Raw genomic sequence first — 17,413 nt, 5'->3', positions numbered from 1 at the left:
TTCTGAACACATTTAAAGAGCAAGGGTATGGAAGTTGCACTATCTGTTAGAATAACACAGAAACCAGTAAATCAGTGAAACACTGAAAAATTTAAAGAATCCAAATTTACGTAACACCTACAATTCCCCTTTCTAACAGCAAGAAACAGTGTTTCTTTGTTAGGTCGGAATGGTGTGATGGTCTGTATCTTGGAACTGTCAGATACGTATTTTCATACAAATATTAAGTATGTGCAGTTGGTCTGAGTTGGGAATTTATGCCTTTCTTCTTCTTTCCTTCTCCATAATACATTTACATTATTGTTCTGTGATAGTCAGTACTAAAAAATGAAGTGAGATGTTAGCCAATACTCTTGGCTAGTACTTTGGCAGTGGAAACTGGGGACTTGAACGTACTGAAAACAGGCAGGGGGCAGTAACACTGCCCTTAAGCCTTTTGTTTTCTGTCCAGAATGTGGAGACAAAGGTTAAAAGTCTTATCTGTGCTTTTGGAAGGTAATTGAACTTGAGTTCTCTTGCATCTCATGAGTAAAAAAATAAAAATTAGTTTCTCCCTTTGGCATTTCTCCCTTTTGTGTAGATGATTAAATTGTCACTGGGCCTGTACAAACCGGGAGACAAGGTGGCCTTGTGATCTGATGAACAATATTAATGTCCATGTTCTCATTTGGGCAGAGCTAGATCTGATTTATGACATTTAAATTATGGCACATGAGAATGAGAACTGTGGGATATTGACCTTAGAAACATTTTTCTTGTGATTTTTATGGGAAAACCGAGAGGGTGTGTTGGGTGAAACTCTATGAAGAAACAATTTGAAATGCTTTAATGTCTCAGAGTTATATTCTGGTTTCCTATTCCCTTTTCATCTTTTTTTTTTTTTTCTTTTCCTGTATATGACACCTGCATTTTATTTTCTTACCAAAACAGAAATGTTGTTGAAACTATGATCTTAAACCCTAAATCTGTAGAAATACAAAGAACTATAAAAGAAAGTAACTATGAATGAATTGACTCTGGAGCTAGAATGTGTGTCTGCTTAAGTGAGCGAGGAGCTTAAGTGGAATTATCCTGTTAATTCTCTGACCACATATGAGACCTGTGAAAGATTTAACAAGATCAGAGAGGAGTTTTAAGGCAGCATTGTGTGTTGGCACTGTCACATTGGCTTCACTGACTCTGAATTCCACATCTCTTCAAAATGTGACATAAAAGTCCCCCAGGAGACTTAGGGAAAATGAGTTTGGTAAACTTTATACCAAGTTATTAAAAATATGTTTTTAGAGATTTTGTTAAGCACATTGTAAAAACATAGTATATTTATTACGATTGATCATCCCTAATCCAGAGAATAATAGAAGTCAGAGAGAATAACAGTTCTTGGAAGCTATAGGTAAAGTTTTACTATGTCTGTGGTTACACCTGGTTTAGGTTTGGGGATGCTAGATTCATGGCAAATTTATGAAAATCGATGATGATTAGTGAAGTACTGAAGTATAGGTGTTTCATCTTTTATCAGACTGAATTAGGACAGACATTGAAGTACTGCATTCCGTACCTCACTGAATGTTACAAACTAAGAAGGGAATGATATAGTCATTACTGTGACAGAAGTCATCCTAGGAAAACCCAAGCCAGTAAGGGACTGATGCTGCCCATTCCATGGATTTGACTTTTATATCTGTTTCAGTGTTGAGCTATTGCCTAGGCATGGTGTCAAAAGTTATTTTGCTATTGGAAGCACAAGTTTTTGGACGTGATGTGAAAAGGATTTTAAAGCAATTTATGGTTATTGAAGATCCTGCAGCAATTTTCGGAAGAGAAAAATGTTAGCTGGTGATTGGACAAAATTACTTTGTTGGTATTTACATATGTTCATGGTTAAAATAACTGATGTAGTATAATTTCAACATTGTGTTTTTTGACACTTCTAAACTGAATTTCTAGTATATTGCAGCAACATGTTAAATAGCTGTATCTAAGAGTGGTGGTAGTTTTATTTCAGTGGCTGTTTAAGGGATTGCTGTTCATGAAAAAACTTGGTGGATGCTGAGGTAAAAGATGAAGCTGTAAAGTAAGGAAGAAGTCTTAGTGGAGAGTAGTAATATTAGCATGTACCTGTACTGCTGCCAGTTTTGGATGATAAATGTTTCAGAACAGTATTTTGTTTTTATTTTAAATGCTCCAGCTGAAGAGGAGAAGTGCTTATGGGAATATTTCCTAATGATCTCCAGAAATAAAACCCACACAATAAATACAGATTGGTCCCACTGTATTTTTATTGAAGTTCATTCTAAGTAAAAGTTTGCTTCAGCTCATGGGAATATGACGTTAAGCTTGGTAGTAAAGTCCTTGCCTCATAGTGAGAGCAATTTTGGTTAATAGCTTTAATGCTCAGCGAGTTGTGTGGTTTATTACTGTACACTGTGAAGTTATGTGAATAAAAATAAATTTATCAATATTAGTATGTTGCTATTTTAATTGTATTTGAAGAGTGACTAAGTCCCAGGTCTTCAAAACCTGAAATAGGGGAGGGTGGGGGGAAAAAAAAGTGCTAAAACTCTTGATAACTTATTACACAAAGGTATTGCCGTATTTTCTTGCAATCATTAGCTACTACAGAGACAGAAGAGCTACAATTACATAATTTAATGAAAGAAACATACACAGGGAGAATACATTCATCTAGCGAATCTTGAAACAGCAATCTCTCTCACTGGGGGAAACTGAAGAGAGGTACCAAACACTGGTGTTGTCAGCCACACATTGTCACTGTGGTTATGAGAGAAAGACAACAAGACAGAAATATGAAGTAAAAAATAAAATTTATAAGAACTTTTATAATGATGTGCATAGTCCATATTTGGTTTGTATCGCTCAAGCCTGTCTTTGTAGTCTTTTAACTTGAGCATTTCATTCAGTTCACTAAGATACTTTTTCCATTTCACCATTGTTGATTGATCAGTATTAACTGATTGTCAGAGGACCACGATGTCAACCAGTTGTTAACTTTGTTAACCAGTTAGCCAGTTGTAACTTGGTTATATTTCACCTTTGTCTTATTTGCACCCTGATATGCTTTATAGGAATTCTTCAATCAGTGAGCAACAATTCACTGTGTTTAAAAACAACATAACATTACAGAGTGACACCAGCACTGTGGTTTTGTTATGCATTATTAAATGATGATAACAACAACTAATTAAAGTTTACTACAGGAAGTCTCATTATTCAAGAGCCATGGTTGTGATGATCTAATTTTGCACACAATATTGATTTGTAAGGCCAGTCTTGTGTACGTTACAGCATTTTATTGGATTTAAATGCAGTGATTAACAACCTTTAGCTTTGCCTTGCTGACCACAACTTTTCCAAAAGCATGGGTCAAGAGGAAGGGTTAGCAGCTGGACATTACATGGTTACATTGTTTGTTCACCATGATGACAAACAAAAGAGAAAGATTGTAAATATTATCCTGTTGAGAGTCTGTAAAAAAACCAAACCCAAACAACCAACAAACCAAAACAAGGCAGGTGCCAAAAAGGAGGTTCTATAATTTCTTGGAAACTGATGGTTTTGAATAATCTGAACTGTGCTTTGCTGTTTGGAACACTGACTTCACATATTCTTCAAATGAAAATTAGCTTTTGCATTTGGAGGGTGTATATTACACTTCCTATAAAAATTAAAGGAAGATATTCCAAAGATCAGTCAGCTGATTAAAGTTCTTTACCTTTTAGTATGTCATATAAGAATTTAAAAAACATAAAGTTTCTTTAGGATCTAGAAAAAAACCAAACCACTGTAGAATTGTATTTGCTGGTATGACTTTATAGACTCTCCAATTACCAAAAATCCTGCTTTTTAATGGTTTTAAATGTGCATATCAGGAAGTGCACTTTTAAAAGAAACATAATCTTTATCATCAGTTACATTGAAAGTGTGCAGCTGTCGAATGCATTTTAATGTGAATTATTTCTTCACTGAAAAGAAAACTGTTATTGTTTGCCAGCAGCCAGGTTCAGTTTGTTATTTTTCATTACTGTAAGTGTGTTTTTCCTTGGCGTAAAAAAAACCCAACAAACCAACAAAACAAAACTAACCCCACCTTATTAGTGAAGAATTCTTTTTTCACTGTGGTTTAGTAAAGGTTGTCAAGGACTTTAATTTAGATTAGAATTGTTAATATTTCTAAGGGTTTCATGCGGCCGAGCTGTGCAACAGAACTGTATGAAGGAAAAACATGCCTCCTAGTGTAAAAAAGGGGGAAAATGCACTCTCATGAAAATGCTTGATAAATCACATTTTGATAGCTGCAAGCTGTGGTTGTGATTCATTTTTCTTCAAAGAGATAAAGAGGAATAGCATATATTTAGTGGAGTGTTAGAACTGCTTAAGGGAGAAAGCCTACTATAAACTATGGATGAATCTGTGCAATAATTCCAACAGTTTAAAACCAGACAGAAATATAATATTTATGTCTTCTGATACATGTTTATGAAGCTAAAGTAAATGCTTGCCTAATTTCTACACCTGATTAATAAGTAGTATCAATATATGATACATAACACAAAGTAATAGCTTTATAACAGGGAGCTGTGGAAAAAGTTGTAAGAAAAACACTGTTTTGAAGGTCATCTTTTTTACTTAGTTAAAAAGGACGACATTCAAATTAAGTAGAATATTATGTCTTAAGTTATTAATTACAAATTCCAAAGCAATTCCATATTTTTGGAAGTGCTGTTATAATGCTGTCAATCAATAATAATGTTTGTGGATAGCTTTTTTATTTCCAGTACATTAAAAGTTTTATGGGTGAATGTGGCTGATAAATACATGAGTTCCCACATTTTAATAAACCTAATACTATGGTGGTTTAGTCAAGTGATGTCAAGGGTATTAAATCTTACTGTAATTCCAGTAATAAGCAGGAATATCTCCGTGGCAGTGGTTTAATTATGATTAAAATTCAGAGTAATGGCACGACTGTCTTGTATTGCACTTGGTCGTATGATAGAGTCCCATGTGGAGAAGCTAAGCCTTTCATGCAAAGAGCTTTGGTTTTACAGTGTCACTATCATTACACCCAGTGGGTGATGATGGTTTAACCTTGCAGGCATACCCTCTACTTAATTCTGCTTTTCATTTTGCTGCCTCAAAAGTTTCTTGTCTTACTTGGCAATATTACAGTCCATGGCTGAACATCCTGTGGTGTAAGAAGAAATGTTGCTCTGTTAATGCTTAGCTCTAGATAAATCACTGTCCATAGTTATTCCTGTGTTTTCATAATATGAGGCTCTATGTGAACTAAAATAGGAACATTTGCCTTTGAGTCATTTCCTCCATTTCATTAAACACAAGTTCATACCTCACACAGAATCTAACACTGTCACATTTAGCTACCGGCAAGTAGGAGTAAGAAAAACTGGAGTCAAGTTGGTGAATTAACCTACCAAAAAGCTATAAAATAGTCTGAAGTCTGAATTCAGTCTTAGCCCATGCACTTATTTCTTTAAAAAGATAAATAAAATCTGAGAGGCATAAGAGGTATTGCTATCTCTTTGTGTCTTTTTGCTGCCTCATTACAGTGAGGATTTCAAAATTGTCTTGGTTTAGAAAAGCCACTGTTACATCTGTTCCTCTTTACTCTCTTTCCCCCCATGCACCAAAGCTAATTGGAGTGTAAATCAGGATGGCATAGACATTGAATGGGTAGTGAGAGGGGAACTTCTTCTATTGCTTCTCTAAGATGAACACCTAATGTGTCTGAACTTTCTAGCTGCTGCTGCCATCCAAGATGAGAAATTGCAGGTCCCTAGCAGTGAGTTGAAAAGGCTGGATGGGTCATGGGGACTATTCAGACTTGTAAGAAAAATTTAGAAGGTTTAGAGGATTAAAGGAGGGGGAAGGTTGCACATCAGGCAGAACCTGGTGCTTGTGACTGCCATTGCTGATGATACCTAGGAGTGTTTAAAACCACAGGTGCTTTTGTCAGTGGTGCAAGCTAAAACAAAAGACTTATTTAAGGGATTGATAAAGAGTTATTTTCTCCTATCAGTAAGAGTTATCTTCTCAGAAGACTTTTCTTCTTATCACAGTAAGCCCAAATCTACTGCAGAGTTTCATAGTTTTTTTTAAGTTTTAAAGCATTATCATTATCTAGTCAAACCTCTGCCATAGCACAGTGCATAGAATTTTACACAGGTTTTCTTAAATCAAGCTTCCCCAGTGATTTATTTCACTTGGTGTTTGCATTGGGTTTACATGGCAAGGCTGGAGGGGAAGGGGTAGCAGGGGTGCTTCTGTGGGAAGAGACCAGAGGCTGGCCTTGCGTTAGACAGAGGCAGTTCCTGCTGCCTCCAAAACAGACCCACTGCTGCCCAGAGCTGCACAGCATCTGGGAGAGAGGAGTAAGAAAAATGTGAGAGAAACAACCCTGCAGACACCGAGGTCATTGAAGAAGAAGGTGTGGACAAGGTGTTCCAGGCACCAGAGGAGATTCCTCTGCAGCCTGCGGAGAGGACCATGGTGTCCCCTGCAGCCCATGAAGAACCCCACGCTGGAGCAGATAGGTGTGCCCTGGGGGAAGCTGGCAGCCTGTGAAGAGCCCGCACAGGAGCAGGTTTGCTCCCAGGACTTGTGACCCCATGGGGGACCCACAGTGGGGCAGGCTCTTCCTGAAGGCCTGCACCCTGTGGAAGGGACCAATGCTGGAACAGCCAGTAAAGGACTGTATTCTTTGGAAGGGTCCCACGCTGTAGCGGGGGAACAGTGTGATGAGGAAGCAGCAGCAGAGACAAAATGTTACCAGCTGTCTGGAGCTCCCATTCTCCGTCTACCTGCACCACTCGGCAAGATGGGGTCGGGTAGGGGAACGGGGGTCAGAAGAGTAGGGGGTGAAGGAGTGAAATTGGGGCTGGGAAGAGTAGGGGGTGAAGGAGTGAAATTGGGGCTGCGAAGGACGAGGTGGTGGGAGGTTGTTTTTAGGTTTGTTTTTCATGTTCCTCACAATCCTACTCTATTTTTAATTTGCAATAAATTACATTAATCTTCCCCAGGTTGAATCAGTTCTGCCAGTGGTAGTAACTGGCGAGTGATCTCCCTGTCCTTATCTCAGCCCACGAGCTTTTTTATCTTCTCCAGTCTTGCTGAGGAGGGGAAGTGATAGAGCGGCTTGGTGGGTGCCTCGCAGTAGCCAGGGTTAACCCACCAGGGTGTTAAAGTGGCTGTTGTATTCCCAGGCCTGTGCCGAGCTCCTGGCTGTGAGACTGTACCAGCCTTTGTCAACAGGAAGTCTTTGATTTCCACGAGTGCACAGGTGTTTGCGGCCCAAGGGGCTGTTGACTACTACAGCCTCTTGCGTAACACAGGTCAGAAATTTTACCTGTATCTTATAACAAAGTGTGTATCTTCTGCTGGTATCTACAACATATGTTTCAGAATGATTCCTTGATTTAATAATCTTCAGTGGGAGAGGAAACACTATTCTGATGATTACTGACTTTGAGTCAACTTTTCATCTTTCATTTGATAAACTGATAAACTGGATGTTTGGTGTCCGTAGTTTAGATACAGTGCTCAGATCACCTCAGATCTGTAATAAATTCATTAATTCTTTGTAGTATTTTGAATGTTGCAGTATCTTACAGATAAATGACATAGTAGTGTCAAGTTAAATATTCACGACAAGAAAAACATAAATCCTTTAAATCACAATTTTTTAAAAAATCAGTTTATCTCTTTGTCATTCATTGTTTTGACCAGAGTGGGTACTTTCCATGCCTCATAAGCATGCTATTTAACAGTACTTTTTACCAGCAGAACAACAGATTTTTCTGTTCTTTAGAGACTTTCTATGGGAAATAAAAGTAAAAAGCACAATGGAATACATATATCTTTAATCACATTAGAAGGGCTTTATTAGCATTCTAGGTGCTCTGTCAGGTAACTGTATTCCAGACAATGCGCCTTTTAAAGCTGTGATAATGTGATTATGGCAGCAATGTTTATTTGTTTGAGATTTTTGAGGTTGCTTTTTCTGAAATGTACTTAAAGTTATTATTGCCAACTATGTCTTTTTGTTATACTAAGATTCATTTTCTGATGTTTCACATTCTGTTTCTAATGGAGACTTAGCAGTGCAACCTTTATTCACAATGACAAACATTTAGTTTAAAAGAAAGATTATAGTTGTGAGAATATAACTAGTTTAGCATGAAGTTGTTAATTTCAGCATTCAAGTGGTTACAAATTGTAAGTAGAACGGATGATGGCTCCAAAGAGAGGAGTAATTCCATGCAGGAGGAATAATCCCATTGCACCAGCACAGGCTTAGGCCTGACTAGAAAGCAGCTTTGCCATAAAAGAACTGGGAGTCCTAGTGGACAACAAACTGGCCATAAGCGACCAATACAGCCTTGAAGAAAAGAAAACAACCTCCTATACTGCATTAGAAAGGTGTTGCCAGCAGGTTGATGGAGATCCTTCCCCTCTGCTTAGCACTGGTGAGACACATTTGAAGTGTTGAGTCCAGTACTGGGCTCCCCAGTGCAGAAGGGAAACGGAAATACAGTGAGCCCAGCAAAGTGCCACAAAGGTGATTAAGGTATTTGAGCATCTATCACATGAGGAGATGCTGAGAGAACTGGGACTGGTCATCCTGGAGAAGAGAAGGCTTAGGGAGGATATTATTAACGTGTGCAAATACTTGATGGTGTGAGGGGAGGGAGAGCAGAGCAGAGCCAGACTCTTAGTAATATCCCAAATAAAAGAAGAAGGAGCAATGGGCACAAACTGAAATACAAAGAAATTCTCTTTAAATGTAAGGGGGATAAAACCACTCACGCTTTCATACTGTCAGAGTGGTAGAACTCTGCACCAGGTTTGCCAGAGAGGCTGCGGAGTCTCCGTGCTTGAATGTTTTGAAAATTGAACTCGACATGGCTCTAGTTGACCCTGATTTGAGCAGGGAGGTTGGACTAAACAGTCTCCAGAGGTCCTTCTATCCTCAATCGTTCTGTCATCCAGCAATCCTATGAAGTAATAAAATTTGTCTTGTGTAGACTGCGCAATGCAGATATGAAAAAAGAAGGAAAGAAAAATCTGTATTTGCTAAGGTAAATTAATTATAAACTTGTAAATTTATGGTAGCATATCTTGTGTACTACTGTGCACAGTACAGTAACCCAATAAACAGAAATATGTACACTCAGGCTGCTGGTTTCTAATCTATTTGCCTAAACAGGACAATGTAGTGCCATTTGTGATGCCATAGGGTATGCGATACTGCCACATCCAGCATATGTGGCACAGGAACTATTTTCTATAGGAAACCAGACAGGGTAATGAAAAGCTCAAATTACACCAAACCCAACTATAATGCAACTATATTGAGACTCAATATCCACACTAGTTTGCCTAAACACTGTTTATATAGAAATGTATAGACCATGGTAGGCTTCGTAAGAACACAGTAAAGGAGTAAGACCAATGGTCTGTCTAGCTCCATACTTTGTGCGGGCAGTTGAAGAAGCTATATATGGAAAGTGCTTTAGCCCCTAAGGTAGATAACTGAGACTGGTGAAGTAAATTTCATAGAGAAGTGCCTATATCCCATCACAGGTTATGAATGAAGGCTGTAGTAGGTTTACAAGAGTTCCAGGTGTTAGCTGAAGACATTAATAATAGAACTCAACTCCATATTATGGACTCCTGAATTTGGATGCTTGCATGTAAATATCTAAAACTTTAACCTAAGTGTCTAATCTCACTTTTTAATTTCTTGAGCACTACAGCTTTCATTTAATCTTAAAACAGGTGTCTAAACAGATTGGCTGAATTTCACTCTAGTTCCATTTACCATATTTCTATTGAGTGTAATAGGAGATTAAAAACCAAACTTACATATAGACAGTCGGGATGGAGTTTAGCTCCAGAATGTGGAAGTATAGGGTTCAACTCATTTGTTATACATAGGCATCTGGTGCTGCTTGAAATACCTTGAAGCTACCTACCCGCTGTTAACTGCAGTCCCTTCTTTCACGTTTCACATCCACATGCAAAAGTCTGAGGTACCCCAGGATGTTTCTAAATTGGCATTGCATGCTCATGGTTAAGTATGAGAAGTGAGGTTTAGGTTGAGATTCATTCAAAGAGAAGTTAGCACATTTAGGTGACTATCGCTATGAATGCAGATGTTATATATGTAACCTCTCTATGTATCTGTAACTCATTCAGATGTGAGTTAGGTAGTCTGAGCTCCAATTGTAGTCAGTGGAGACCTAGGCAGTATCCTAATCGAGTCTAGACACCCACTCAGCTACCTAACATACGTGTCTACGGTGAGAGGCATAGTTTTCCAGACTATATTGACTAAATTGCCATTGTGTGTAAGGGGAAGCTTAGACACCTAAATTTAGTTGATTCCAACAAATGCAACCTTTTGTGTGAGATGAATCCCAGCTGTTCTTGTTGTTAAGGGAATACTCTTTATCTTGTGGGAGATTTAACAGTCTTTCATACCTACCTGCACATAACATTTTTCAAAGTAAAAGTAATGGTTTTTAAAATCCCTGCCTCATTTTTACAATATTATTTGAATACAAATACCAATCTGCATATCTTCCTATTTTTTGCTATATCTGAAGTTAAAAAACCCTATCTTTTAAAGCATAAAGAAAGATTTCTGATAATTTTTTTTTTTGTTCTCTAGTTAGTTTTCCTTCTTACAACCAACCACCAAATATTGGCTGGTAAGTAATATAAGTCTTATGCTGTTTCGAAAAATAGCATGTGTTGAAGTGAAGATTTTGCATTTTGTCTGTCTCTTTAAGAATGTCCATATGGAACATTCATGGAATCCAGTCACAGAATATTGAGTTCCTTCCTTAAAGGAAGTATCTTGGCAAGCTTTTGCTTTCCAAGAAGGAAATCTAGTCCTCTGATAGAAAAAGTGTGTAATGTTAAGGAATACCCTTATATATCAGCGTCTTCAGACTTGACCTAGTCTTGTCCAGGGACTAGGTGTTCATTTTGTTTATTATATTTACTTTATGGCTTTGTCTTTTTGTTTTTCTCAGACTTTATTTTTGCTTCTTTGTTGTAAATCTAAAGAGAAATCCATGCATATGTCGGGTGGTTCTGTGAGTAAGGTCTGAAAGTTATCTAAGTAGCAGATATTATCTTTTGTTTCAAGTATTTGCCTTTCCAAAGAATGCTTTATGTTTCTGCGCATAAACTAAACTTTGTCTTAAACAAGAGAAGGGGCAGGAGAGATTAATTAAGTACATTAAAACAAATAAGGAATTGTATTTACAGTCTAAAACATACATAAGTAAAGCTTCTAGAAATAGGAATAACAGTTGACTCTTTCCTTATTCTAAAGCTTTATCCCTTTCCATACAGATTCAGGTAAATGCATGTTAAAAGAAGATAAGTAGGGAGAATGAAAATAATAATAGAATACTTACTTTGTTCACTGTGCACAGCATGTTACGTTTGTTTATTCTTTGGTTGCAAGGTGAAGGTATGCCTTCCAGACAGAAGCCATCCAAATGTCGTAATATCATAAGCAGCAAAACTTAGGACATATTTACCTTTGGCAAGGAAAGCAAAGTATGTACAAAATCTTTACCAAAGCCTTGAAATGTGGTTTTTTTCCCATTTGCAATCAATGAAATAAAGCATGAATAATACTTAGACTTTTCAGGAAGGTTAGAAAATTTTGCAGCTTTAGCAAAAAGATTTTCAATGCAAAACCCATGCTACATCGCCACAAATTTTTTTTTAAAAGAAGTTGATCTTAATTTAGTAACATCTGATCATCTTTGAAAGTAGAAAAAAAAATTCTTGCATATACCTATCATTTTTATACATTAATCCGTGTCGTTATAGCTACATTAAAAAGTTATATACACCGCAGGAAGAACAGGTCTGAGTGAGAAGCAGATGGTGCTAGGGGCACAACATTTACTATGTACACTTCTGTGGCTTTTACTCTGGACTTGAGTGGGCCCATGACTGAATGTCCCATTAGACTGATTTTATTTTGTCCAAAAGGAATCCCATCCTTGTGCTCCAAAAGGGTTTCACAATAGAAAGTCAAGTGTGTCAAGTGGAGATGACTAGGAAATTAATCTCAGAAGTGCACCCCAGAAAGTTGATATAGAGGTATTGTTTAGTAACATGTATTTCTTTCCTCATGGACCAACTCGCCTATCTTTAAAAAAAAATAATTTACATTACTGAACTACCATCCAAATACTGCATGCTTAAATATTGCCAGCACATTTATTATGATTTTAAGGTTCTTCACCCTGAAAAACCCACAAAAATTCATTTTCAAGGTAAAACTTGTGATTAAATTCTGTGCCTGCTGTATTAGGAGAAGGATTCTTTTAGCTCTCTTGGTAATGCCCAGTTACTCTTTTACATCAAATCTGTGCTGTCTTCAAAATCTAAAGAAAGTGTTTAAGTTCATTGAGAAAGATTAAATAACTTCTTTCTTTTACTTTATCCTTACTAAACAGTACAGCGGCATTTATAGAAAAATGTCATGGAGATAGCTATTGAAGACATACTTTCATATCAAGTAAAAGCATCAGTTATAAATGACTCATCTATCTAAAATAACTCAAAAATGAAAACCTTCTCAACTTTTTAATAATTGCATATTTTTTAATCCAATAAACTCATAATGTGCATATTTATCACTTTACATGTCCTTCATTTTTGCTTGTGTAAAATATATATGTGACTGACATTATGGTATGATGGAATCATTGACCAGTTTTGTTGTTAGCTTTTACGGAATATTAACAAATTATTTTCTGATGAAGAGCAGTAGTCAATTACTGAATTTAAGGGAAAGCAATTTTTTATTCAAAAGATGTAAATTACTGCAATTTAAGATGTACTTAAAATACGCAAGCACATATTTTAGTAGTACCAAAGACTTATGCTGTAACAGAGCAAAGGCATACAAAATAGTTTTTATTTTCAGTAGAGACACCAATACAATTTGGGTGTTTAGGGGTTTTCTTTTTTGTTGTTTTGGTTAATTGGTTTTGGGTGTTGGGTTTTTTCGTATATTGTTTTTGCAAAAATATAACAAAAGAGGCTGGTTTTAATTTGTAGTGTAATTGCAAGGCTCTTGAAACCCTGCCACTTACTGGTTGTTGTGAGTGTGAATGTGATCTGGCAAGCACAACATAGTCATTAACTAATGGATTGTAGCTACAGTCTTTCAGTAAAAATGTGTAGGTGGTTAGTAGTACTGTAGTGTTATCAGCAATTTGAAAGTCATTTGTAGGTTAGCTTGTGAAATTAAAAGTGTAATCAAAAATTTCCCTGCACTGTTGCCTTTTTCAGCTGATTTAACTGCAGATTCCTTGGATCATTCAGAAGATGAACCAAATGACTCAAAAATAATCATCCATGCTGCAGTGGATTAGTTGTCTGAATGATAGTTTCACAGTTTATATGTTTTTTTTTTTCATATGAAATGAAGGGGATAGAATGAGGTCATTACTTTTTGCTGTTACTTTAGGTCTAAGATGGTTGTTTTTTTTCTTTTTTGATAGTATACATATATGTTCTTTACTATTGTTTCATTATGAATGGAAATCATGTATTTTCTGTTCTAAATAGACAGTTAATATTACAAGTCTCTTTGCATGAGCAGCTACACTGTTTGGAGATATATTAATTATACTTTTTGCAGAAGAATGAAAATACCTAACATAGATGAATTTAGGTCAGTGTGCCAGCTGTAAAAAACACATATATGCATATCTATGCTTACTGACATACATAGATATACCATGTTCACCTAGGGTGCAGAGATGTTCAGATAATCTGCATGTTTATTAATGATACTGACCTTTGGCTACCCAACTTCCCTTCAGCATTTAAAGAGATAGCATGACTGATCTTGAAGGTGGACATAGTTAACAATAACATGATGCATCAGTGTTTATGTTCTGTTGATATTTTGTGCAGTCTTATCAGACTCTTATGGTCATCAAGAAATTCTAGCTAGGAGCCTATGCTCACAAGCCCTGTTTCTGAATATACGGACTGCTGTGTTAGGCGTAGGATGCCTGTCAGGTTAATCTCTGAGAAACCTAACAAAAATAGACTCTTTAACCCTAAATACACATTATGCATACTTAAGTCTTTAGCCTATAATATGAGTCATGCCTCCCAATTGATCCAGAATAATTTGAAATTTTTAAAAAATATGAATACTGACTTTCTGTCCTGAAAGTCAGACAGCATTTTTGAGCTACTGTCTGTGTAAATGGAGGAAGGTTGTGTCAAAAGAGAGGAACAGGATGAAAAAGACAACTTTAGAGACACGCGTGAATTTTTCCATGTTATTTTGCAAACAATGGCAACATTATTATGGAGAAGTTATACCGGTTAAGCAAAAAAATAATGAAGAATCCTGGAATGACCAAATAATAAGTTACTTTGCATGCTTTATTCACTTTTAGGCCTAAGAGAGATCAACTGGTTGCACGAGAACTCACATGAATAAATAAATACATAAAAAATCTTTATAAAAGCTAAAGAAACATTGAAGAAATAACAGTTTGATCCTTCGGGTGATACCATAGTACAAAAGAAACTCATGGGCCACATCTTTCATTTTTGAGGAACATTTTCTGTGACCTTTTATAAGTCTGTGTCTCTCTTGCTTGCTTGTTTGACTAAAATATATTCCACTCATCTGTCTTAATTTAGTTCAACTGCAACTGCTTGGATCTTCACACACTAAAAGAATAAATCCTAGCACCATATGCTAATGTATGTCTAGATCTCATGTCTTTTGTTTAGAAATCATTATGTTTGAGTTGGTGATGAGATAGGGTGTATTTTTTCAATGGGACGGGTCCAGAAGTGACTTGGTATTGCTTACTCTGTTGGACAACTGCAGGGAAAGAAAAGGAGAGAGATTAGGCTGGTGTTACTGGAGAGGCAGAGGAAAGAATGGCTTGGAAGGTGTCAGGTAAACTGCCAGCTGGACAGATAGATTATACACAAAAGCATGGGCATGGCATATTAAAAGCGGAGTGCCAGGGAACTGACATTGGTCTAGGTAATTCTTCTATGTACATTGAAACATTGTAGAACAGTTCTGTGCTACTCAGAAGTCAGAAGGCTGTTTTATTTATGGCTCAAAAATGTCCATGAATCATTCTGTCAACTGAACTTGAAGGGAAGAGTACTTGTCCTTAGAAGACTGCAAAATTCCAAAGCAAACTGTAAGACAATCCAAACTGAGAAACGGAGCACTTAGCTGGGGAAAAGATGAGTGCCATATTGCTTAATTGATACTCCTTTTTTTTTTGTCTTGTCAAATGTTTGCCTATCACAAGATGCCAGCCTACTCAATGTTGTGTTCCTGCTACAGGGTATATGGCATCTCATAAGTCTGGGAGTTCGCTGGCAACAATGTTCTACTTTTCTACCCTGGTTGCCCAGTAAAAAATGTATAATTAGGTTGTGACTATTAGATCTGAAGAGCATGTCTGCACTAACCAATGGTGTTAAACTGTCACGGTGCCAGATGTAATGCTTAAGAGCAGGTAGCTCTGACCTCTGAATTGTGTTGAAGAAATATTTGCATATCGCACATCTCTGCTAACACTAACAGTAGTATAAGAACAGGTTTTGGAGTTGGCGGGGTGTTTTCTTTCCTTTTTTATATCGTATGTGGGGTTACTTTCTCAAATGTCTATAGTTTCTATACCTTCTTTTCAGTGCATCTGAAATTAAAGTGTAAGTCATATGCAAATTTCAACATGGCAGGCATATAGAATGGTATATTCAGTCTTAGGAAGATATGGTAAAGATGGCAAAATGCTGGGTCTTTTTTCAGATAAATTTGGCATATATTACTTCTTAGTCCAGATTAAGTAATTGGATCACTTAAATTATTTTACTGGCTGAAAAAAAAATCAGATCTGGTTTCCTTTGGAACAGATAACTGACTGTAAACTTGGATTTAGCATCTACCTAAGTCATTAACAGTGTTTTTGTTTTGATGGAGTTTATTTCTGCAGCTTTGATCATTTGAATAAGCCAGTCACAATCCAAAAGGGTGGATTGGTGTAACTAATTCTATGTCTCAGGATGATACTTTAGTACAGTTCCAGCTTAAAATAGCTGAGAGATGACCAGTTTTTTTAAAAAAAATTAAAATAATAATTGAAAAGAATCTTGAGGTTCTTTCTGTAGTTGAGGATCAGCTTTGCTGATAATCTGCCTTCTGAAAGGTTTGTCAGACTAGGCCATTGATCTGTGTATTAAAGGGACAAACTGAAACTTGAAAACAGTGCTTTCTGCTCTAATAGCTGGTTGTGCCCCAAAACAGAAACCAGATATTTTTAAAGGAGAGAAAAGCTGTGATTTTCATTGTTGGAGTTTTGTTGGTCTGTTTGTTTGCTTTTTGAATGTGTTGCCTTTTCAGGCAAGGCACTTGAGGGAAGTTGTCCTTAGTTATCATTGTAAGTGCATTTGTTTAATGATCAGGAATAAAAAGTTAATTAGCACAGAGATGTTAACTTCCAGCCACGTGTGCACAGACATACATGGATTTTCCTTCTTATCCAACAAATGTGGTTTTAGGAAACATCAGAATGATCAGCTAATTATGAAGCACTTTGGTTATTTCTAGATCTCTTTTGCATACTAGGTTCTTTGATACACTGTACTAATCAAATAATTTCTATTCAGCCACATTAGGTGTAATTAAAAAAAGAATACCTTATCTATTGCCATCTCCTATTTGCTCAGATCTTTTCATGTGTCTCTTACAAAACCTTACCACTTAATGCCCTTTCAACTCTTCCCAGATAAAACTTTTAATTCATAAGGGTAAAGAAGACTTACTAGTTTTATCTTCATTAGCATGTTATGCGGTAAACAAATTCAGCATGCAAGAATTTTTCTGTGTTAAGATAAATTCAATCATTAGACTAACATTTGCTGCACTACAAATACCCATTTCAACCTATTGAATTTATTACCTAATATCTGTGGGCACTGATTAGCAGTTTTGCTCATTATCACTTTGAACCTCCTACGTAAATCATGGCCTTAAATTTTTTGTGTGATTGTTCCCTGAACTTTTTTTAACCTTTCTGGCTCAAGTGTTTCAAATAGATTTTGAAAAGATAAATATTTCATTTTTCACATTTAATCTTGGCCATAAATCAGAACAATGTATGAAAAATTCTCTGCAACTGCACAGAAAAAGTGTCTGTCTTATTACTCAACCTGGCTCTATGCCATGAAACAAGTGTGTACATTTTTATTTTGCTAAATGCTCATCTTTTTCAACCTAATCCACTTAATATATTTACATCTATTTTTTTTTACTATTTTTCAAAAATATATTGGATGCATT

General features: G+C 36.4%; 1 protein-coding gene across 2 annotated transcripts in view; it reads left to right on the top strand.

Annotated features, from left to right (window-relative positions):
* LOC130144757 (protocadherin-9-like) overlaps positions 1–17,413 on the top strand; it is a 469,661-nt gene that overhangs the window by 217,382 nt on the left and 234,866 nt on the right. The gene's annotated exons all lie outside the window — the stretch shown is intronic.

This window comes from Falco biarmicus, chromosome 2 (assembly GCF_023638135.1).
Source record: "Falco biarmicus isolate bFalBia1 chromosome 2, bFalBia1.pri, whole genome shotgun sequence".
Classification (NCBI taxonomy): Eukaryota; Metazoa; Chordata; class Aves; order Falconiformes; family Falconidae; genus Falco; species Falco biarmicus.
Note: the sequence above shows the minus strand (reverse complement) of the source record. Positions and strands in the feature narration are given on the sequence as shown.